The sequence below is a fragment of the Pelodiscus sinensis genome, chromosome 22 (genome assembly GCF_049634645.1).
Source record: "Pelodiscus sinensis isolate JC-2024 chromosome 22, ASM4963464v1, whole genome shotgun sequence".
Lineage (NCBI taxonomy): Eukaryota > Metazoa > Chordata > Testudines > Trionychidae > Pelodiscus > Pelodiscus sinensis.
Window position 1 is genome coordinate 21,208,314 of NC_134732.1, and position 23,847 is coordinate 21,232,160.

General features: G+C 46.6%; 1 protein-coding gene across 2 annotated transcripts in view; it reads right to left on the reverse strand.

Annotated features, from left to right (window-relative positions):
• The window catches only part of DAB2IP (DAB2 interacting protein), a 364,307-nt gene that overhangs the window by 316,858 nt on the left and 23,602 nt on the right, over positions 1–23,847 (reverse strand). Inside the window, exon 1 of one of the 2 annotated variants that reach the window (XM_075905449.1) lies at positions 23,036–23,377. The exons of the other annotated variant lie outside the window; for it this stretch is intronic. The gene's annotated coding sequence lies outside the window, so the exon portion shown is untranslated. Of the gene's footprint in view, positions 1–23,035; positions 23,378–23,847 lie in introns of those variants that run through there. 2 annotated transcript variants of the gene reach the window in all.

Sequence of the window (23,847 nt, forward strand, 5' to 3'; positions counted from 1 at the left end):
CATTGGCTGGCAATGGCAATCGACAGCCAACAGGAGCTGCTTTCACTGGTACCAGCAGCTGTGCACGTAAAGATAGTGGCGGGAGCCTGCCAGGAGGTAACCCTGGTGGACCGAATCTGGCCTGTGGTCCGGTCTTTGCCCACCCCTGCTCTAGGAGATCACTTTCAAACTGCATCCCAGAAAAAGCTGGGCCCGAACACACTCGCTGCGTTCCCCTCCCCTGCGAGGAGGAGACGGGACAGAAGAGGGGGGAGCATGTATACCGCCTTGCAGGGAAAACAGACACCAGGGCTGGTGCTGTGTCTCAGTGTGTGAACCAGGAGTTTAAAATGTAAATTTCCAGGCAACAGTCCATCCCTTTAGGCAGCACTGATTGAACTTAAAAAGAAAGCGAGAGAACCATTCCGCAGCCAAGCCAGCTGCAAGCTGAAAACAGAACACTCCCAGCAGGGTGTTTTTTCTGCCCCAACCAGTGGAAGTATTAGAAGGGGGGCAGATGTGGATCCCAGGAAGGGACTAAGCACAGAGCTAGGAACCTGTATTCTTGACTCTGACACCAACTCATGGCATGACCATGGGTGAGTCTATTAATCTTTCTGGGCCTCATTTATTCCTCTTGTAAAAAGGGGGAAATAGTCCTTACCTCCCTTTCCAAAGGGCCTGGAGATCGAGATACAAAAGCCCAAACAACCCCTCCAAAATGTCTCCCCCGATACCTGTTAACCAGTTCACACACCGCTTCTTCGCGTTCCTCCCTTTTTCCTTCCGTTCCATCACTCTTTGTCTTCCCCCACTCCTTACCTAGGGGAGGCATTTTAAAGCAACTCCACTGGCCGTAATTAACTGCTGGTGTTGAGTGACTTGCCTGAGGGAGCAATCTAGTTAATAAGCCCTGGGTGTTTTCCTGACTTCATTTTTATTGCAGCAGCTCTCTGGGGGTGTGTCTAAACTACGCTCTGGTGGAGGCAGGTATACCGGGCACCGGATAAGTGGTTTTCTCTTTCCAGGGTAAACTACTAGGGTATGTCTAAACTACATGGCTCCGTCGACAGAGCCATGTAGATTTGTTTTTTCGGCAAAGGGAAATGAAGCCGCGATTTAAATGATTGCGGCTTCATTAAAATTTAAATGGCTGCCGTGCTGAGCCGACAAACAGCTGATCAGCTGTTTGTCGGCTCAGCGCGCTAGTCTGGATGCTCCCGCGCCGACCTGAAAGCCCTTTATCGACCTCCACGTTATGCCTCGTGGGATGAGGTTTACCGGGGAGATCGATAAAGGGCTTTCATGTTGGTGCGGGAGCGTCCAGACTAGCGCGCTGAGCCGACAAACAGCTGATGAGCTGTTTGTTGGCTCAGCACGGCAGCCATGTAAATTTAAATGAAGCTGCGATTATTTAAATCACGGCTTCATTTCCCTTTGCCAAACAAACAAATCTACATGGCTCCGTCGACGGAGCCATGTAGTTTAGACACACCCTAGTAGTTTACTCTGGAAAGAGAAAACCACTTATCCAGTGCCCGCTATATCTGCCTCCACCAGAGCGTGGCAGGCTGTTGGGTTAGGTCTGTCACACAACAGAAACAAAAATCTCCACTGTGGGCGCTCTGCTTGTCAGCTGGGCCATATTTGAATCTCTCCTGAGCAGCCGCAGAAGAGCCCAGTTTCCAGGGACCAGTGGCACTCAGCACTGGCTTCACTCTGCTCTCGCAGTCAGTGGTAGAGCTCTGACTGAACTAGGCAAAGGGAGAGAATTTCAACAAGAGCAGAGTTAGACCAAAACTGAGCTCTCAGAAAGAACCATACACATGACTTCTAATGATATCGTGCTTTTCTGTAGCAGGTGGGGGACGCAGCACATGACAAACCAGCACCCCAATGAGAGATGCTGTCACCTGAGAGATGGGGAACACATTCCAGCTTCGATCAAGCTAGAGCATTATGAAATGAAATGAATATCTCCTAGAGCTGGAAGGGACCTTGAAAGGTCATCAATCCAGTCCCCAGCCTTGACAGCAGGACCAAGTACCATCCCTAACAGATTTGCTGCGGATCCCTCAACGGCCCCCTCAAGGATTGAACTCACAACCCTGGGTTTAGCAGGCCAATGCGCAAACCACTGAGCTATCCCTCCCCCCTATTAAAAATTGCAGCATCGCCTCATCAGGAGGGGCAGCACCATGGGTTCAATCGGGGCAAAGAATCATTTTTTAAGGTGGGAGCCTCTTCAAACATTTTTGAAGTGGTCGCGGGCCGCCTCTGGTGGAAGGGGCGGGGCCTTTCAATTGAAAGGGCTCACGCCTCCCCGGCGGCTCCCAGACAACGTGCTAGCGGCAGGGCCGTAGCTGCGATCCCTTTCAACGGCTTCTATTTAAAGGGTTTGCGCCCTCCGCGCAGCTGCGGACGCACTGCCTGGCAGCCGCAGGGAAGGCGCGAGCCCTTTCAATAGACGTACACCCGCTCGTGCACCCCCGGTTCTCAGGCAATGCATTAGGGGCGGGGCCAGGAATTGCCGCCCGGGCCGGATAAAAGAGTGAGGCGGGCTGGATCACCGGCTCTTGCCCAGCCGTGGGCTAGACCCCAGGGATATGAAAGGTTAAGCGGTTAACTGATGGGAGCTGGAGCAGCTCCCTGTCTGCCATAGGCAGGGGGGTTGCTCCAGCCCGCTGCGGACAGGGGTTGCTCTGGCCATCAGGAGCCATCCCTGCCCACAGAGGGCATGTCACATGTAGGGCCAGCTCCAGCCGGACTAGAGCATTTCTTGCCTGCGGCAGGGGCCCACTCCCCCTCAGCCGGGCTGGAGTGGCACCCTCCGCCTATCTCCCATTTAATCACGTTTAACCAGTTAACCCTCCTAGACACCTGGGTATATGGCAAAAGTCTTGGATGGGCTTGCACTCGGGCAGCTAGCCCATCCCACCGTCCATGAGACAGCGGTGACGCTGCTTTCAAAGCTAGCAAGCACGTGTCCACCAGAGCTGCAAGTTTCTCCCTCTGACTGTCACTCGACTGAGCACCTGGGCTTTTGATTGAGCCAGGTCCACACGATGGGAGAAAGCCGGCTTAAGGTACGCAGTTCCAGCTATGTAAAAAACATGCCTGGAGTCGATATCCTTTAAGCCGAGGTTTGGCACCTTCCTCCCAGTGGGAGGTCGGCAGGAGGAACACTCCCGTCAATGTCCGTTACTCCTCGTGGGGAGTAGGCGTTCTGGCATCGACGGGGGCGCCCTCAGCGTTCAATTTACCAGACCCGCTAAGGGAAACGCCGGAAGATTGATCGCCGCCATGCTGATCTTCCTGCAAGTGGAGACAGGGCCTGAGTCTCTGAATGTTCTGAAGTTCTGCTGTCACTAGTCCTGACTCACCTCAGGATTAGCAACCTGCTTTGTGTCACCGAGAAACCGATCTGTCGGCCATTTCTCCGCCGCTTTCACTGACCTGTGTGCACTGGTCACTAAAGAGTGAAGCTATTTAACACCCAGAACAACATCAGCAGGGCGAAGGGGCTCTGGTATTAACCAGATGCTCATTTTCTCTGCCGTCTGCACAGAACACAAGCAGGCAATGCAGATTCCTGACAACAACAAGGGGATTACAGTGATGGCTATAAAGCTTGATTGCTGTTATCAAAGGCATCATATGGCTGATGATTCTGAACAACAATTACTTTAAGGGTTCCGAGCCCATGGCGGATCGGATGGTTTGCAAAACACACTCTTGTCATCACACTTCACAGACCACAGTTAGCACCGAATAAATTCTGAGCAAATCTTGATTTGAACACGCAGCGGTGAAGCCCACTTGACATAAAAATAAATACGTTCAAGGAATAAATTTGCCGGGCACTGGGCTGTACTGATAGCAAGGATATTTAAAGCCAGTTTCCTGCTCAAGAAATTAAAATAAAGAGATCCATCACCTCAAACACTAAAGCAGACAGGTTATCTGACACCATTAAAGGAATAAATCTGGAGAATGAAATCAATCTGCCATGTACAGGTCTACAGCAACGACAAATGGAGATTTAAATTTGGAGGTGTGAATTTTACTGAATGAGGCAGTGACTGGCAGCACTAGCTGGAGTCAGATACAAATCAAGTTTCTCCAGGATGACTGGACTAATGCATCTTCCCTGACCTACTGCTTCTCCCGAGCAGCAAGCCTACAACTCCTAGGGAATACGAGGAGAGAAAACCAGTCATGGGCCTACTAAACTCCTCTCACTTTCAACCCAAACCAGAATTAGAGCAAGCCCAGTAGCTGAAACATTCCTGCTCTCTGTAAAGGGGTGGTACCGTCCATCCCATGCCTCTCCCAGTGCATACACAAGTCATATTGTTCAAATGTACCTCCTCTTCTTGGGATTGGCCTTTTTTCCTCAGCGGAGCAAATAAAGCCCTAAGACAGAACATCAGTACCTCTCATCTACCTTACTCCTCTGCCAACTTCTGAATGAGTTGATTGTGCTTCCTCCTCTCCTTCTAGCAAGCTCTCCTGCCTCAGATATGCTCAAACATGGTGTGTTTTTGAAGGGCACTAAAGGGCACTAAAGAGATTGACCTGGTTTGGGTACCAGAAAGAGTCAGCCGAACAGCGCTACATCACCATACGCAGTCCTAGGTCCTCAAAGCCGGTTACCCATTTAGGCTATGTCTAGACTACAGGCTTCTTGCGCAAGAAGCTTTTAGCAGAAGAGATCTTCTGCAAAAACTTCTTGCCCAAGAGAATGTCCACACTGCAAAAGCGTATCAAAAAAGCGATGCACTTTTGCACGAGAGAGCATACAGACTGCATAGACCAGGCATGTCCAAAGTCCGGCCCGCGGGCCAATTGCGGCCCGTGTTCCGGTTTAATACGGCCCCCCAGGTAATTTGGCAATATCTATCTTTTATGGCCCCCAACGAATCCATATGTATTGAGATGAATACATTGTAAAATCTCAGTTAATGTCAGTTGGTCTAAATCAGTTATAAATATATTTGGACACAACATGTATACTTGGTGTTATGTTCCTGTTCATATTTTTTGAACTTAAAAGTTGACAGACAACCTTTATTACCAATAATATGTAATGTACTTTACAATGTTCCTGACATATATTTCAGCTTCCTGGATTTTTTTTTTCATCTGGCCTTCAGATATGAAAGGCAGAGTGATTTAACACCTGTTTAGATTTGTCATCCATGTGACGAAATGAAAAGTATGCCGTTTGCAATAAACTTTGCATAAAATAGTTAATTTGCATTTAATTTTAATGGTTCAAAGAATGTCAGGCAAAATGGTCGGCCCTCACGCATGTTCACTTCATCAAATCTGGCCCTCTTTGAAAAAAGTTTGGACACCCCTGGCATAGACGCTCCCTCAAAAGAAAGTGCTGATAGCTATTCATAAAAAGGCCACCAGGGCACCTGTGCTTTTTCGATAGGGGTGTTTTTGTGCAAAAAGAGGCAGTTCCCTGTCCACACACACCTTTTTGGGCAAGAGCTCTTGTGCAAAAAGGAGTTATTCCTCATAGAAAGAGGAATAACTCTTGCTCAATAACCCCTCCGTTCTGTTGATTTTCTTGCGCAAAAACACACTTGAGGTGTGGATGCTCCTGCAGGTTACGCCTTCCAACACCCCATCCCTAGATAGTTACAACAGAACGTCCGAGTTACCAACAGAGTTACAAACTGATCAGTTCACTGCCACGCTCATTTGGAACTGGAAGCACACACTCAGACAGCCACAGACACACAACCCCCTGCAATACAGTACCGTACCGTATTAAGTATAAAACCACTGGAAAATAAATGGAAAGTTTAAAAAATAATATTTGCCAAGGTAAGGAAAGGGTTTGTTTCATTTACACGAAGATGGTTAAAGGCAGCATTTTCTTCTGCATAGTGACAGACCCAGACCAGCCGTCTGCCACTCACTGGTGCAGGGAGCACATGCTGGAGTTTGGGTGACTTTCCCTTTCCTGGGTAAAAAGCCACCAAGCCTAAGTCCAGCATAATCAGGCAGGCACCTAGGGTCAATTAGAACTTGCTAGAAGCCCCGGGGCAGGGGAGAGGGGGTGGAGAGTGTTCGGTATTTTTGGTAAAACCATCTGGCAACCCTACCTCAAGCAGCCCTCAGCACTGAGCAGAGCGTGCCGTGCACTGGGCCATTTTGAATCACTGGGCCTCAGGGAAGTTGCCCCCTTTTCTCCTCTCCTCCAATGGGAGGCCTGATCCCACCCACCTGTTTATTTGGCCCAAACCAAGGCTGCTTTAGAAGAAAATCAAAAGGATCAAAAAATGGGGGACCCCCCCCAAAAGAGTTGTAATCTCAATGAAAACAGTACTTTTTGTAATGATATAACCCTACTGAAAAAGCCCCTTACTTCCCCCAGCAAATTCGATGCTTGAAAACTCACACTGAGGTATCTTGCTGGAGACACGGATGAAGGAATCTTCATTCTGAGTTTCAGCAATTTTCTAATCATTTCTTGTACCTTAGAAATACAGTCTAAGCATTTGATGGTAGGACATTGGGGATGTAATACTTCACAAATGCAGCATGAAGAGCAAATCTAAAAGGAGGTGTGTTGAAAACACAAAGCCGCAACACCTCTTGTTACTCTGAAAAAAAAAAGAAAGAGTTCTGTCTGATAATGGAAAAGAGGAGGAGCTCAAAGAATTTCATTCCCGTTTCACTTGATTATAAACTTTAAGAATAATAATGGGGGTGGAGAAGACGGAGGAGGAAAAAACGACAATACTTTGGTTTCCGTGTAGTTTTGATGACGTCCTTCTGAGACTTTTCTTTTTCACTCTCATGACAAAACTTTCCACCAGCCCACGTTCTAATTTTGATCTTGGTCCCGACGCGAAAGCCTCATCGCTGCCACTCTGCTTCACTGACAGTTCCGTCACACTTTCAAACAGTCCGGATGATGTTATATTTATGAGCGGTGCCAATGCAGCAGCCCTTCGTGGCATGATAATGGTCTCCTGGGGCGAGATCAATGTCAAGGCATTTATGGGAAACAGAGGGGAAAAAGACTGGCGACATTGATCCTGTGACAACTCATCCTAGGAACTTCATTTCTATTAGGCGCAGTAATCAATGTGGATATAATCGCTGGGCCTGATGCACGTTGGCAGCCAGGAGGCACAAGATGTGTTTTGCACTGCTACTGACTTCCCGACTGGCTTAAAAAACAAAGCAAGGGCCGATTCCGAGCACCCATGGAGGTCATCCACATTCTTTGTCTTGGAGTCATAATCCAAGGTCCTCCGCAGCATTGGTGTTGCACTGTAATAAGTGTGGTACAAGACACAAAGGAAGACAGAGCCTGCCACAAAGGGTATGTCTAGACTACAGGGTTTAGTCGACAAAAGTGGACTTTTGTCGACAAAACTATACCTGCGTCCACACTACCGCTGACTTCTGTTGACATAACGTTGACAGAACTCAGCAGTTTTGTCGACGCTGGTAAACCTCATTTTACGAGGCATAACGCCTTCTGTCGACAGAGTTTCTGTCGACAGAAGGTGTTATTGCATGTAAACTGTCCTTTGCGTCTACACTACCATGTCGACAAAGCAGCTTGCTTTGTCGACAGAACTCAATGTAGTCTAGACGCTCTTTGTCGACAGAAGTTTTGTCGACAATCTGTCGACAAAACTTCTGTCGACAGAAGCCTGTAGTCTAGACGTACCCAAAGAGCTTATAGTCTAAATGGAAACAGGACACAAACATTACCCCCACTAATCTAAGGACTTCGTTCAGAAGGTTGATTGGAAACACCCCCCGGTCTCCTTCCAGCACAAACAAAGCAGCTGCACACATCTCACATTGGGCTTTGGCAGGGCTTGTGCCTGGTCACTAGCAAGCAAAAGCTAATCACACTGAGAGCCCGAGATTATGAACTGTTTATAACAGTAGTGGAGCTATGGTCCAAGGGAATTCTGTGTATGGCCCGTGAGACATTCTGTTTACTGTTGCCCACGTACAGGGTTGCCGGATTCTCATGGATTCCATCTGTGTAGTTTTTTTCCTACCTGTATCATTAAAGTGACACACCCTTAAAGCAAGGGCACATGAAGTGAGGTGTTTGCTGATTGGATACAACACTGACTGTGACAGCCACGCGCTCCTGCTGCATCCAATCAAAGTGCTGCGACGGTTCAATCGGCGCCGCCCACAAATTCTAGGGATGCACGTGCAGCTAGCGAAACTACCCATCCGGGAGGCCTGCCCTGCAGCCCACTGAGATGAAGGAGGGCCACTCCTGCGGCTCACTAGTTTAGGTTGCCCATCGCTGGTTTAGAAACTGCCAACAGACTAATTATCGGTGTCCTTTTCTGCCCAGAAGTTTTATTTATTTATAGTTCAGCACCAGCCTACCTTTTGAGCTATTATTTGAAGATATAAATTTCCCTGAACCCTTTTATTACTGTCTCAAATTAAAGCTCTAGAGTCATACTGAGCCCCCAAATGACTCTCGTAATCTTGATCCAACAATGCCAGCAGAGTGCCCTCGTGACATAGTTCTAATGTTGACGTCCAGAAGATTTGGGCTTCAAACTTTTGACAACCAAGATGATAAATTATTGGTTTTAATTAATGGCTCTTGCTTCTTTAAAGTTTCTAACAGTTTCCCCAGAAGGACAAAATATGCTGGCTTGACAGGAGTTAGGAATTCGACTCGCTCAGCTCTGTCCCTTCTGATTCATCCAATGAAAAACATCTGCAAATCATTCATTTGTGAAACGGGGCTAAAAGGGAGGGGGATAGGTGCATGCACGTGCATGGATGGCGTCACTCCACTAACATGTAAAAACATGCTTAGCTCACCCCCAGGGTAACAGCCATTTTTGGCAGCCAGTCCCAATTTTAAAGCACATCTTGGATCTTTTGGAAGCAGAGAGTTATTGAAAGGTGGATTTGTTGAGCAGGGTGGAGACAAAACCACATAGAAATTGGAGGGGGGAAAAAAGTGGATGATTAATATCCTCTCTCCTGCCCTCTCACTCTGGCGTCAGCCAGTGGAGTCAACACAAGGAGGGAGACTTAGCGTTTTCCTCCTCCAATGGTGGTTCATTTTATCATTTCTCCCCAAGGAGACCACCAAATCCTCTCCACATAAACATTCCACCAAAACTGAGGTCACCCCAATCAGATATGTCCATTATTGGGGGAGGGGTGGGAGTTAGCGTTTTCAAAACTAGATGGTTATCCATCTCCTGATTCATCCAATCAGGAGTGCATGTTTTTTATTTTATGTAACCCTCTCTGAGTTTCTGATTCCAGACACATAGACGGAGAAGGACAAGCTGCTGGAAGACCTCAGTAAGAACTGAGCTGGTGGCGACCTGGTACGGATGAGCTCACACAGTGTGATGAGAGGAAGGTTTCAGTCCAGGTTCACATGATCAAGAAATGTGGAGAAGCGCTACATTTTTGTATAGAGATCTGAGTTCTAAAACAACGGATGTTCAGTATTCTTTGGCATTAGCACAGGAGCTGCCCACCTTTCGGTCAATGCCTGTCTTTATCCACTCATGACCAGGCTTATATCATAAATATTCAATACGATTTTGTACAATACTCCATGACTTATTACACCTCTAGACTATTACCTCTCCGTGCTAGGCTTTATTAAGTCAGAACTCCTTATTTATTCCCTTTTTAACCTCTGAAAAGTGCTTCCAATATCTTCTTCACTGCTTTAGTCTCATGAAACCCTTAGGAGCACGGAAATTGAAGATGAAAAAAGCCCCAATAGATCATCTCATCCAACCAGTGGAGGATTGTTCTCAACAGTATTACCTTCTGGTGCTTTGTCTGGTCTTGGAGATAAATCACCACTTATTACAGGAGACTTTTACACCATCTAAGAGCACCTGCTCCATGCCAAGGACTTTACCTGATACTTAGGATGATATTAAGAATAGGGAAAACAAGACTACTAGTTCTATTACTTCTTTATACCCTGGGTCCATTCCACTGTGTCTTGGAGGGAGGAAAGGAGGGATGTCAAATGATTTTAAGTCCATTTAGATTCTTCTGTAAATCTTGAGTAGAGAAGCTGGGATGTTTACCCAAACTACAGGGGGCAGGGAGACATGGCTCTGTTTCCTGCACACCATCTCTTAAAACATAAGAGATTGGTTGGCTGGAAGGCGAAGTTGTGAAAAGCGTCATGACAGAAGATCGTGAGATGAGACACATTCTGATCCTATGAAGAGGTGCTATTTGTTCTCTCTTTGGTTTTACGGTTTAATTTCACGTAGAATAAACATATCCTGAAAAATATCCTTGAAAAGGAGAAAAATATACTACTGAATCCTTAGATTCTCCCATAACCAAAAGCTCAAACTGAAGTGGGGAAAAGCCCCGTAAACAATGTTAAATACTAAAATCATCCTCCCCAAGAGCTGTGTTGAAGCAGTGAATTATTAAGACCACACACCTGGCAAAGTAGATGGTAGGGATGGCTCAAAATAAATACATTCAACAATTTACCAAGACAGATAGTATCCTCATGAGGATTTACAGGAAATAAAAGAAGAAATGGTTGAAGAAGAGTTGGAAACTTTTCAATGCTTCTTGAACAAGGGAGAGATTAGAAATTGACACATGGATGACAACTTTTTTTTATTTTGTTAACATAAGGGGAACATTTATCAGTTAATCCTTTATTGTCAGACCATACAAATGGATGTGATCATAACTACTACAGGATGCAGAATGGAAAGAAATATTATAGCATGGATAGAACATCAAATGGAAGGAATATATTACAGCATCAGGAGATGGGCTTTTTCTTCATCCTCAAATACTAAAGTATTTTCAAATGATCTATATGTTATTTCTGCTTGGATCTCAATTCTGTATGGTGGAAAGAAGCTAATTATTGTCCAATTGGGAATATGTTTGTGTGTTTGGTTTTTGATTTATATTTCATCTCCATCCTATACCAAAATATGTACATATGTAAGTAGCTTTAAATATTTAAGGCCATTTCCTGATGCTGGGCCCATGTGCAAGGAACACGATACTGAAATACAAGGACTGAATAAAAATGATTTACTGACAAAGTGCCAGCATTTTCAACAACATGTATCCCTTAGACAGTCTCAAAGTTTTGCAGAATTTCTAACATGTTACACAACAGTCGTTGGGTACATTGGAAATCGTCAGTCTGAACTGCATAAAATAAAAGCTCTCCCTGTGTGTCGGGGCTAACAAGTTCACTTTACAAGGAGAGCTCCTTTCAGCTAATGTCCTGAGAGCACATTAAAGTAAGAAGCCATCTCATCTTACAGCTTTGCAATGGAATCCAGACTGACTACAAGTGTCACATTTGAGTCAGGTCAGAAAACTGCCTAACCCTGTGTCCCAGGCTCAAATTTGCTTGTCCCTGATCACTCTGCCTCACTGTAGCATGTGCACAATACAGTAAGTTCACTGACAAGTCACAGCACATCTCACTCCACAGCATGCATGGTGCAGCAAATTGGGAGCAGACAGCACGGGAATAAATCAGCTGACATGCAGACCCCGCAAGCAGGAGTCAGCTGGAGATGGATGCTGGCATGAGGTGCAGAATGGCCCTACCAGGGCATGTCCTGAAGGCATGGCACAGATAGAGGTTCAGGAGAAAGTGTTGGGTCTCTCTGGATCAGGTTGGAGCCGAAAAATACTCAACGCTCTTGGTCAGGTTTGAGTTGGGTGTACCAGGTGTGACCCAAGCAGACCTCAGACACATCAAAAGGAAGAGATTAGAGGAAAGATAAAAGTGTTTTAAATCTTTGGCTAGCTCAGGAACCATGTTTCTGCAAAAGAAAAAACCCACCATTTTTTCATAGCAAACAGCACAATGCCCAACTCTGCGGTTCTCCATGTGCTCCACTCCTTAGTGAGAAAGGCACAATCCTGTCTCAGGACAATCCAACAAAAGGGAGTCAGGCTGCTGGTTTGTAAAATGGGATTTTACATTAAAGTGGTGCCACCGTTAGAGAGAGCGGCTGGAATGTTAAGCCCCATGCAGGCAGACAGCCCCAGGGCTGTAAGTCGTCAGTATCTGAAGAGCTCATCAAGCTAACAGGGTGTTTTGGAGAGGCCTGCTTGAGTCTGACTACTTCTGGTTTTCCAGACTAGGTGCATATTCATGACAACACAATGCAAGAGACAGTCAACATGCCAACTATGTCCCTTCGGAGTGATGACACCTCTGATCAAAAGGGAGACAAATGAAATGGGAACAAGACTTCAAACTTTGTCTTACAAATGATCCAGTGGCTCACATTTAAACGTACAGTGCACAAGGGGAGGGCATGGAGGATAGAGAGAGATGGTTGTGTATTTTGGGAACACATCTCAGGGGACAGTGAAACGTTGTACTGAATACAGGTTGCATGCTTCCCCATTACACCGTATCGATAGTGTGCAGAATTTGATAATTAAATCCTGAGATTCTGTAATTGCTTTGAAGTATGGTTTCTTGCCAGTGTTCCTTTCTCAGAAACGACACACAGCACAAAGGGGAAAAAACCCACAATCCCCAGTCTGGGGAGACGCTTTGCAGTTATGCTTCCAAATGAAACCCACATTACGTCCTCCCCACCCACTGCCGTTTGGGGCTTTAAATACAATGAGAACATAAATGATGTTCCCCACTAGCTCGCCGCACACACCAATGCTTTCCAAACCCAGTCTGACCTGGCACAAAACAGCTGCAGGACTGGCAACCCAGCATAAAGTAGTAACTGCTGAGACAGGCATTAACATTTATAAACTCTCACAAGAGGTGTTCTTTAGCTGGACTCTTGCCCAGCGGCAGTAAACCTAGCTGTAGCAGAGAGAGGAGTGGAGGTAGCACAATTCTCCAAATAAGATACTGGCCACTGTGCATGCAGTGCTGAGGTGTGGAATCCAGAGAGGCAGCTCAAATCAGTAAAGAACCCATGTGTTGATTTCTTCTCAGTTTGTTATATTTGAGGTTAACACCTTGGAGCAGTTGCTGAGTAGATTGGACGGCGCCAATATAAACAACACAATCTGATTCACCTCTCATTTGCACTAGAGCAAAATCAGCAGAACCTCCCTGAATTCAGTAGCGTTAGGTCGATATAAACCCGGGAGCAAGGTCACAATTTGATCCAGAGCTTGCGCTCGCACCCACAGACCCAAGCAAGTGAGTAATCCCAGAGGTGCAATGAAAAGGAGGAAGCCGCAAGCCAATTCAGTTCTGATAAAAACCTGCTTGAATTTTGACCAAAAAGAAACTCCATTTTGGAAAAGAAAATAAACTTTTTCCACTTGAATTCTGTCCGAATTCTGTCCTTCCAGGATCCAGCCAGGTATGAAGCAGAAATGCCAGAGGACTTCCAGAAACAGAGGAAACCTCAAGAGCGCATTTTTCTGCGAGCTCTAAGAGCTCGGCTAACACAGAGCCTCTATGCAGCTTTTCAGGGCATATCTGCATCTGTCAGGAAGGAAAAGCCTTATCAGCATGCCTTGGCTCTTCACAGTCTATGTTGACACCCCTGCCCTTTCTTGATGCCTCCCAGGTTCTCACACTTCTACTACACCTCTGACTTTCTCATCACAGGCACAAAGCAAGTGGCACGGTAGAGAGAGGCCACTACTCAACACGGGGCATTTTGCTGCCACAAACACCATAGAGGAAATGCCACCTGAAAACAGGGAGTCTGGGTCTTCAAATCTAATCTTAATATAACAACTTACTGGCGTAACTGCCTACAGGCAGAACCAAACCTGGGCCCTCCGGAGGAGCTGCTACAGCTTGAGCTATAAAGCCAGCTGGCTCCCAGTTAAGGCTGTAGAGCTCACCCATTCGTAGCTCTCTCTGGAAATGGTCTAAGTGCCGCTACATAGGACAGTGACCCACATAGGACAGTAGGCGAGTGGGTTACATTAGCACTGAGGGTGATCAAAGATTTTGATTCTCCTTGGCCAAACCTTAAAAGCATCCAAATATGCTGCTTGGGGGCTTACGCCTCATGCTTCCTCCATTCCCTGGTCTCGTCCCTTTCCCAGGTTTGCTGTCAACGTTGTACGTGAAGGTTTTCTCTTATTCCCACGACTTAGGAAACACCCATTGGCAATAAGCTCCTGACCCCAATGAGCGCCCATTGGATGCCCCCCTCCCTTGCAGACCCTGCTGCTTCCTGTAGCTGGAGCAGTCTGAATGCTGCTACCTCTCCCCGGCTCAGCAGGCTCACACGTCCAGGTGAAGCTGGGAACTGGGGAAGTGAATGGTTAACCAGGAAGCATTGCCCTTAATGGGTGATGCTTGCCGGTTTTGTTTAACCAGTGGGGGCTGGAGCAGCCCTTCACCCAGTGTGGGCAGGGGGTGCCCCAGCTGTCCATAGTGGACTGGCCTGAGCCCACGGTAGATGAAGCACTCTAGCCCAGCTGTGGCAGGCAGCGAGGACTCCTTTACCCACCTCCAATTAATCTGTTCACCAGTTAAACATTAAGTTTATCTGGTTAACTAATTACATGGGATTTTACATCCCTACTGAGAACCTGCCCTCTCTACCTGGGGACCTCTTCCCCTGGGTTCTGGGGAAATGCCGCACGGAACCCGCAGCCAACTGATCCCGGGTTCCACTGAAATGCCTAGACGATAGGCAGAGCTTATCGACTAGTCGAGTACTCAATGGAAATTCCATCGACTACTCGACTAGTCAACTAACTGTTACTTAACATCCTTACCTAGAAGGGGGTTTCTTTTAAAGAAAATTTCTTGCCTCCTTAATCCCTCACATTACCCCCTCCCTACTCATACAATTACACCATATAAAAACAATGGTCATGCACAGACCACCACCGCCTTCCATTTCTGTTTGCATCCTATCACCATTTCCCCCCAGTTCATACTTCCATGAAAATTCTTCTCTAAGAAAATCCATAATGTACGGACAGAAGCAGCAGTCACATTACATGTTTCAATTTGAGAATAATACTAGCCCAAACCCGTGTCCTCCTTCTCCACTGAGACATCGGGGTGTTCCCAGGCTACCCTTGTCAGATACAGCGCCTCTGCACGCCCCCTGCAACAGCCCAGCTCCGAGTTGTTTGATTTAATTCCAAAAGCTCAGCTCCTAATTACTGCCCTTAGAACCATTTCAACTTGGTACAGGCAGCTACACGAATGAAGGCAGCATTGACAGAATGCACCTTGTTTGCTGAGAATGGCATTTTCATCTTCAATTCTGTGCTATAGAAGAGTATGACTTGCGTCATTTAAAGACGTGGAAACCTTTTCTCACAAACATCGTCATGTTTGGCAGCTGTGCCGATGGCTAGTGGAGAGCAAATCACATGGTCAAGGGTTTGAATCAGAAAACCTTGAAACTAGGGATGTGAACAGGTAATTGGATATCCAGTAAGCATCACCCTTAACGGCTCGGGGAAGGCCCCTGAGTCTATGGAGCTGGCAGCCCCACCCCACCATGGCTGCTTCCAGCCCCCTTTCCCCCCCACCCCACCCCGTGTGAGGCTGCCAACTTCCAGCCCGCAGTGGGCGGCTGGAGTAGCCCCTGCCCACTCCTCTTTAATCAGTTAACTGGTTAAATTTAACATTTAATTTACAAATCCAGTTTAATTTGTAATTACATTTTTAATTTAAGTGCTGTTTTCCAAAAGCAATAGGCTGGAACAAAACAACAAGTACAGGCAGTCCCCGAGTTATGCGGATCCAACTTATGTCGGATCCGCAGTTATGAACGGGGTTTGCTCCGCGTCTCCCTGGTCTGCTGGAGACCAGCAGACCAGGGAGACGGGGAGCAAAGCCGCGGAGCATGCGGGCAGCAGGACAGCCGCAGCGGGTCTGGGCTGTCCCGCTGCCCCCGTGCTCCGCGGCTTTGCTCCGGACGCCTGTGGTACAGCAGCTGGGGCGCTGCCGGTTGGTCCCGTAGCGCCGCTCTGGGCGCTACTGGAGCAACCCAGCAGCACCCAAGCTGCTCTGCCCCAGACGTCCCCAAGTCAGCCGCTGCTGAAACTGACCAGCGCTGACTACAGGAAGCCCGAGGCAGAGTTGCTCTGCCCCGGGCTTCCTGGAATCAGCCGCTGATCAGTTTCAGCAGCAGCTGAGTTGGGGACGCCTGGGGTTCTTAAGTTGAATCTGTATGTAAGAACTGGCTTCCAGATTCAGCCTGTTGAAACTGATCAGCGGCTGATTCCAGGAAGCCCGGGGCAGATCAACTCTGCCTCGGGCTTCCTGCAGTCAGCCGCTGGTCAGTTTCAGCAGCGGCTGAATCTGTATGCCAGTTCCGACTTACATACAGATTCAACTTAAGAACAAACCTACAGTCCCTATCTTGTACGTAACCCGGGGACTGCCTGTAGAAAGAGAACTTGAATAAAATAGGAAAATCATTAAAAGTCAGGAAAACATGCCTGGACAGGCTATGGCTGGAGTTTTCCCATCACAGTAAAAAGCACTGAGACAAAAATCAACATTTAGATGGCCACACAAAAATGACTTTTTAGTAGAGGTCAAATTAGGAGAGTCTTATAACATATACAATTGCTGATGGAGATTAGCAAGAGAAGGCAAAACACAACCTGACTGATGTTCACATTTATTTGGGGGCGGACGGTGCCTTAAATTCATACAAAAAACACAAACGAGGTCACACCCGTTACCAGCCACATAAAGGCCTGATCACGAACATTCTTCCAAGACTATCCTAGACCTCTGTGGAAGCAGATCCCAGAATGACAACTGACCACAGACCTGAGGTGATTTCCCAGGAAATAAGGAAAAAGGGAAAACGCCTTTGGGAGAATGTCATTTATCAAGGAAGCAAAATTCTGAAGTGTCGGTGTAATCCTGTGCAGTTCAATATTTGGGATTTATGCATCTCCTCATCTGGGAGTGGGCTGAAGGGGGGGGGGGAGGGTGGCCTCATGGATGAAGGCATCAATCAGTTGAAGGGAAAGCAGTAGGTTGAGTCCAGTGGCCTAATGAATAAGGCCTCAGCCTCCAGACCCTGGGAATGTGACCTCAAGTCCAACCCATGCCTCCTTCTCCTGTTCCCCCCTCCCCCCCCACCGGAAACTGGAGTACCAACATGATCCTCCATGTGCCAGAGCTGGGGCCAATCAGGCTGCATCCTGTCCCCATCCCCCCATCTTATCACCAGAAGGGCTGGCAGCAGTCTCTCTGGCTAGGAGGGGAGGCCATAATCTAGCAGGCTAGCCCCGACCAGGTAAGGCAACCTGGGCCCAGGGTCCACCCAGATGCCTGCCATAAGATTGCTAGAAGACATCCTGACTACATGAAGCTGGGTTTGGCCAGATATGATGTAAACTTCAAAGAAATGTGCAAAAAGATGGAGAGGCCCCATTAAATAAAGTCTATGAATACAATGTTTCATTTATGCTACTATTAATCAGCATGTCAATTATCAATAATATTAAGTAGTCTATTTTCAGTCATGCAAATGGGCATTCGTATACAGCTCTTTGTTGATCACTTATTCTGAATTTTGATGTAGTTTGGCTCTTTGGTTTGAAAAGGTTGCTGACCCCTGGTTTAGATGGTGCTTGGTCCTGCCACGAGGGCAGGCGACTGTACCCGATGACCTCTCGAGGTTCCTTGCAGTTCTAGTGTTATATGATCTTCTACGTCAAGGTGGCCTGTTGTGCACAGAACAGGTTCCCTCAGCCAACCGGTCTTACTTACTGGCTATGACTACACTGTCCCCTCTTGTGCAAAAAAAATGCAAATGAGGCAAAGCGTGGAATATCAGCATGTCTCATTTGCATCATTAATGAGGCTCCGTTTTTGCACAAGCGGCTTTTGTGCAAGAGCTGTTCTTCCTGAAAAAAAGAGGAAGAACAGCTCTTGCGCAAAAATGGAGCTTCATTAATTATGCAAATGAGACACAGCAATATTCCACACTTTGCCTCATTTGCATATTTTTTTGCACAAGAGGGGGCAATGTAGACATAGCCAATGAGTTTAAGAACCCTATCCTCAGAAAAACACGCTGCAATGTAGTGGCTTTCCATTTTGCACCACACTTCAGTTTCAGCTCACTAAGAAGTGGGTTGTGCCCACGAAAGCTCATGATACCATCTACAAGTTTTGTTAGTCTTTAAGATGCTGCTAAACTATTCGTTGTTTTTTAAGTTCTTCCAGTTACAGACTAACTCAGCTACCCCTCTGAAACCTTCATGGTGCTACCCATGTCTGAATCAGCTCCCATTCCTGGCCATCATCACACTAGTCTGGCAACTGATAGTCTCTGGTTAAAAGAGGTCTAGAAACAAGCACTCTGAGCCTTAATTCATTCTATCCCATAAAGGAGGTGTAAATCTGCCGTTCATGGTTGAGAGGGTCACTAACACGATTTGCTGGTTAATCTTCCATTCTCATGCTTGGCACAACACCCAGACCCAGGCTCTATAGCGTCGATAGATGCCTTCCATTTAGGATGGTGCCAATCACAAAGGGCATCCAGACAGGAACAGAAGGCAGAGTGCAAACATAGCCAGTGCCTTGGCACTAACATGAATCCCAGCTAGTTCTCAGACTGCAGTACAACGTATTATGTGCTGGTTGGAAAGTCTCAAAACACCCTTCGGAAAACAACAAACGAAAACCCTCAGGTTTGACTCAAATTTTATTTTGACGCACCCTGATAAACACATTATTCTGAGGAGGTATCTTACCTAGCTAAAAAAGCCCAACTTTAAATGGAAGCCATTTTACAACTCAGAGCTAGGAATGTTCTCTTTTCATAATTTATCTTTAAAAAAAAAAGTCAAGACGCCATTGTTTGGAGAGACCTTTTCCCAGAAGACGGAAGCAACATCCATCCATTAAGTTATAGCTAGTAATACTGCCACGGGAGGCCAACTAAAAAATCAAACTCCACTAGGTTAGATGCTGCAAAAGCAACAGTTACTCAAAAGAGCCAATATTGTGTATCTAAGTAGATAAGACTATGGCTGCAAGAGAAAACTGGTATGGAGGGGGGAGGTGACTTATCCAAGTGAGGCTAGGTCGATACTAGGGGATAAAGTTGACCTAAGATATGCATCTCCTGCTAAGTCAATAGCATAGCTGGAGACAATCTATCTTAGGTTGAATTTCTGTGGAGTCCCCCACTGTAGGGCTTGATGAGAGAAACTCTCCCACTGACCTCCCTTACTCCTTGTGACCCGATGGAATACTGGAGTCAATGGGGAAGCCATCAGTGGTCAATTTAGCAGGTCCTTACAAGACCCACTAAATCAAACCCCGGGAGATCAATTTCTACAGCATCAATTTCAGGGTACATTGAGAGAAGCCTAAGATGCAAATAGAACAGGATTCTTCTGAGTCCCGGTTCATTGTGCTTGCTACTCAACTCCTCTGCCTAGCAACATCTCTCTTCCTACCTATTTTGCTTTTTTCTTGGTCTGAAACAAAAAAGTCACAGGATTTCTGCACCCACTTCAGCAGAGGCAAGATGGCCATCTCTTGGTAACTTCATTGTTTGAGCAGGAGCCCAGATAGCGATATTACAGAATGAGGAATTGCATCTGTTCCATTACATACTGATCGGGCAGAGGAAGTCCCAAACCTTGTAGAGAGTCTCCTCAGAATACTAGCTATTAAGTTCCTAACTTCATGACCACAAAGTACAGGATTAGGTACAGAGTCAGATATAAATAGCCAGGATAGATCTATAGAGACAGTCATGTCAAGACAAGTGTATGAACACTCTGGCTCGGGTCTACAAATACCCAAGATCAGCACAAACCTAAGAGGCAAATGAGGGCCCCAGTCTGAGCCAGGCCCACACACTGCACAGAGAGACCCATGTCAAGCCTCCATAACTAAATGGGGCCAGAAGAGTGATGGAGGGGTGGGTACACGACAGTTGTTGAGCTTCACTTTGAGACGATACGCTTATGATACACGTGCGGTTGGGTGAGCATTGGCCAGCTCATCATTTTTACCAGACATCTTGGCTTCTCTAAGAGGAAATTAACAAAGTTTTGACTCCAGCCAAACAAGAGTGTCAGTCTGCCAAAAAACGACTCTGAGATTTGCCATTTTTACAGGTATGTCATGCAGATCAATGGCCAAGTGGCACATTTGCTCTCACCGGAAGGTTTCTTAGGGGGGAATTGGAAGGAGCAGGATGGGGCAGCAACAAGGCCAAGAGGAGGTTCATGGAACACTGCTTAGGGCATTAGCCTAGGACTCAGGAGTTCCAGGCCGAAGTCCTTGCATGGCACACACTCCAACTGGGCTCTTGGGAAAGTCATCCAGAGTGTGCCTATGCTACAGTGTGGATTCAGATCCATGGCTCCTGGGCTTGCAGACTCCGTATTTCCAAGCCTGTGCGTGAACATTCACGCTGCACAGCAAACCTGGGCTTACAAGCAGCTGGACCTGGATCTCACAGCTGTGCTAATGGAGCCATAGAGCACTACAATGAGCTGACTCGGGTCCACAGCTGGAATTGTGTCCACACTGCAAAACTACAGGGAATGGCCCCACGCCACTGTAGTAGTCAGGCTCTGACCCACCCCACTTAGAAGAGTCCTAGAATCTAAGCCGTCAGCGTTTGCTGACATGGGGCTGGGTTCAAACCTGAGGCACAGCCCAGTCTCACTGTACAGTGTAGACACACAGTGTATCTTCAGGCCAAGTGTTTAATGGTATTTAGGCACTGCAGTGTTGCATGCAATAGGGTCTAACTGATTTAGGAGCCAAAATCCCACTGACAGATGATAGCCTCTTACGTGCCTAAGCCACCTTTGAAAAGGAGACGAAAGGTACTGTCACACCAAGGGCAGCCTCTTACGTGCCTAAGCCACCTTTGGAAAGGAGACGAAAGGTACTGTCACACCAAGGGCAGCCTCTTACGTGCCTAAGCCACCTTTGAAAAGGAGACGAAAGGTACTGTCACACCAAGGGCAGCCTCTTACGTGCCTAAGCCACCTTTGGAAAGGAAACTAAAGGTACTGTCACACCAAGGGCAGCAACATGTAAACTCCTCCTCTAAAAAGCTGGGTTTCTGGACCTCTGCTCCCTCACATGGCCCTAACGCACAAGGGCCTTGTGACGGTAAATACATTCAAGAGCACGGGGCACTTGCGTTCTGTGGTAACAGGGCCATACGGGGCCATCTCCGAAACAGAAAGTGGAATGAGAAGTGTTTTGCTTTCCCTCCAACCAAGGAAAAAAAGGGATTTCCCCCCAACTGTGAATTTAGGAGTCTTATGGTTGGAATTTTTTGGAGGCGAGGTGGGAGAGCTGGGCACACCATTCTATAGAGGGTGGCAATGTTGATTCCCAGAGCGAGAAGCTCTACCCTACGTGAAGAGGCGAAGCAGAGTTAATCTGCGATGGAGTACCACCATGAAGGCAAAATTGCTACTGTGTGTGCTGGAGAGAAGGTGCAATATATGCAAGCGGTAAATGACGAATGTAAATAACTATAATATCGTCATCAGCTGTGTTTGGTTGGCTGAGAGCATTAGAAATAGTTGAAAACTTTCTGACGAAACTTTTTTCCCCAGACGGAAAACGCAGATTGATAGAAACAGAGAATCTGGCGACAAGGAGGAGTCATGTTCGACAAGTCCTGTGAGTCAAAAAGTGGTGTTTTTTTAAAGTTCAAAATTGGTGTCAGGTTGTATTTTGACAGTTTCAAAATAAGTTTCAATGTGAAACAACGTTGCGTTCCAAACTATGTAAGTCATTCCCAGGTAACATTCCCAGGTTCTTTGAAAGTCACCTGCAGATTCGCCTTGCAAGAGCACCCCAACCATTTCACAGAAGCAGAAATATGCTGAGCCACTGGAAAAATAATCAAATTCATGCTAAAAAGGGTTAAAATACGTCAAAACCTCAGCTGGTTGCAAGCTGCATTAAAAACTATGGGTGTTCAAACTCCTTGTGTGTGAGTGGAGAGCCTGGATGTCAAATATTTTCTCTTCCTTGTTTATTACAAAAGGGAAAGAATAGACTGGAGCAAATCTCAAATATTTCAACCCCTTGTTCCTCTCTCTCATGAGCTTTAATATTTCTCTTACAATATATAATGATGGATAAAGGGAACTTCTGATGATCTCAGCATAAAACACAGTGCAAATCGTAACACAGCGACAAGGAAGAGTAGTTAGAAAAGGGCTATTTGTCAGAAGCAAAGTTACATTAGAGCCTTCAGCAATCATAATGTATTACAAGTACCCGCTATCAGTGTGTTTGCAGGTTACTATTTAAAGCTTTTACTAGATGACAGTTACACTGCATCGTCTAGGTTACGGAAGGAATGTAGGAATTTTAATGAAAGGTCAGTATTTCAAATGCTCCCTTTGCTGACCTTACCTTGTTGGGTCAGAAGTACTTGGTTGAACTCTACCTCCATAAAAGAACACTGCTGACTACAGGTCTTCAAAATAAATAAATCCAGCAGTGCTATGCAGAGCTGAAGGGGAGTACACACAGCCTGGCCTGCCCTCACCTCTGCTCCCAGGTTAGGGTCAGGCCTGGGGTTTTGGGGCTCCATTTGATTTTCAGGTCATGCTAAGCAGGTCATCATTAGGCAGCATTTTAAAAGCTCAAAATTATATTTAAAAAAAAGAAATTCTGCCCCCTTCAAGTAACATTGATTCTGTTTGATTTCAGACCCGGACTATGGAAAAACCAGGCTTTTTAGTGCCTCCTAGTATGTTCTGTTTGAAAAGACCATAACATTTTTTGTTTAATAAGAGCACCGGCCCTCTCTTTGCACTGCCACCGACCACATAACAGTGATCAGCCATCACTACTGTTTCACTGGCTAAAAAGCGTTTTCTTTCAGACCTACTGTAAAACAGTTTCCATACCAAGAGAGCCAAACTGCTGAACAAAAGCTAAGCTATCACTCCAGCCCCGCGCACTCACAAAGCTGACTACACAAGTTCTGAGGCCAACCACACTATCTGATCAACTCAGTCATTGCTGTAGGAGGGGACTTCCTCCCCCAGCAGACAAAAACCCTGTGCATTTGGGGAGGCTAATATTAAAATACAGACATACCTTTAAAAGCAAGTCAGAGGTTTGGGACTAACCTCCCGGAGTAACTCAGCCATTTCATGTTGTGGGCTGGAGCCAAAATCAACAAGTTTGAAAAGACATGCAGCCTTGTATTGGTTTCCCCACTCTGTAAACCAGCAAGAATCCCAGGCAGCGAAGGAAAAAAAAAGTGCAAACTCTCCCTTCTTCCAGCTAAGCAAAAAAGTTTCGCAGCGAGGGGGGGGAAGATAAATCCTGCCCCAACTGAGACGGGATCAGAAACAAGAAAGAAAAGCTTGTTCCCTCTTGTTTGGATTCCTGGTGAAAGGTGCCTCTCCAAGCAAAATTCACTGTGCTCCCAACTCCTCGGAGCAGATGGTATTCACACATTATTCTCCAAACAGCGGCACTCCCTGGGCCAATCAGAGTGCAGCACTCCGCAGCCAAGCACTTCCCAGACTCGGTCTGGGATACACCGCTCAATAGCTGCAGCAGATGAATGACTGCAGAAAATGAATGAGCATGCAAAGGGGGAGCCCCACTCCCTCTTTCTTCCCCCAGTTTGGAGGCACAAGCAGCCAGTTCAACGATGCTGAGGGTGTCCGAGCAGACTGCAAGCTAACAAATGCACCTGTTTTATTTTTGGAAATCCTAAACAGCAGTCACATTTCCCCCGCAATTTCTCAACTGCCTCTTGAGTTAGTGAAGCCACAGTATCTGTGCAATTTGTTTCACTCAATGTACTCAAGACCTGCTTACAAACTGTCTGGGAAGCCATGCACTCAATAGGCGAGGCGAGAGAGGCTGCTGAAGGGCCCCAATCCTGCAAACGTTAA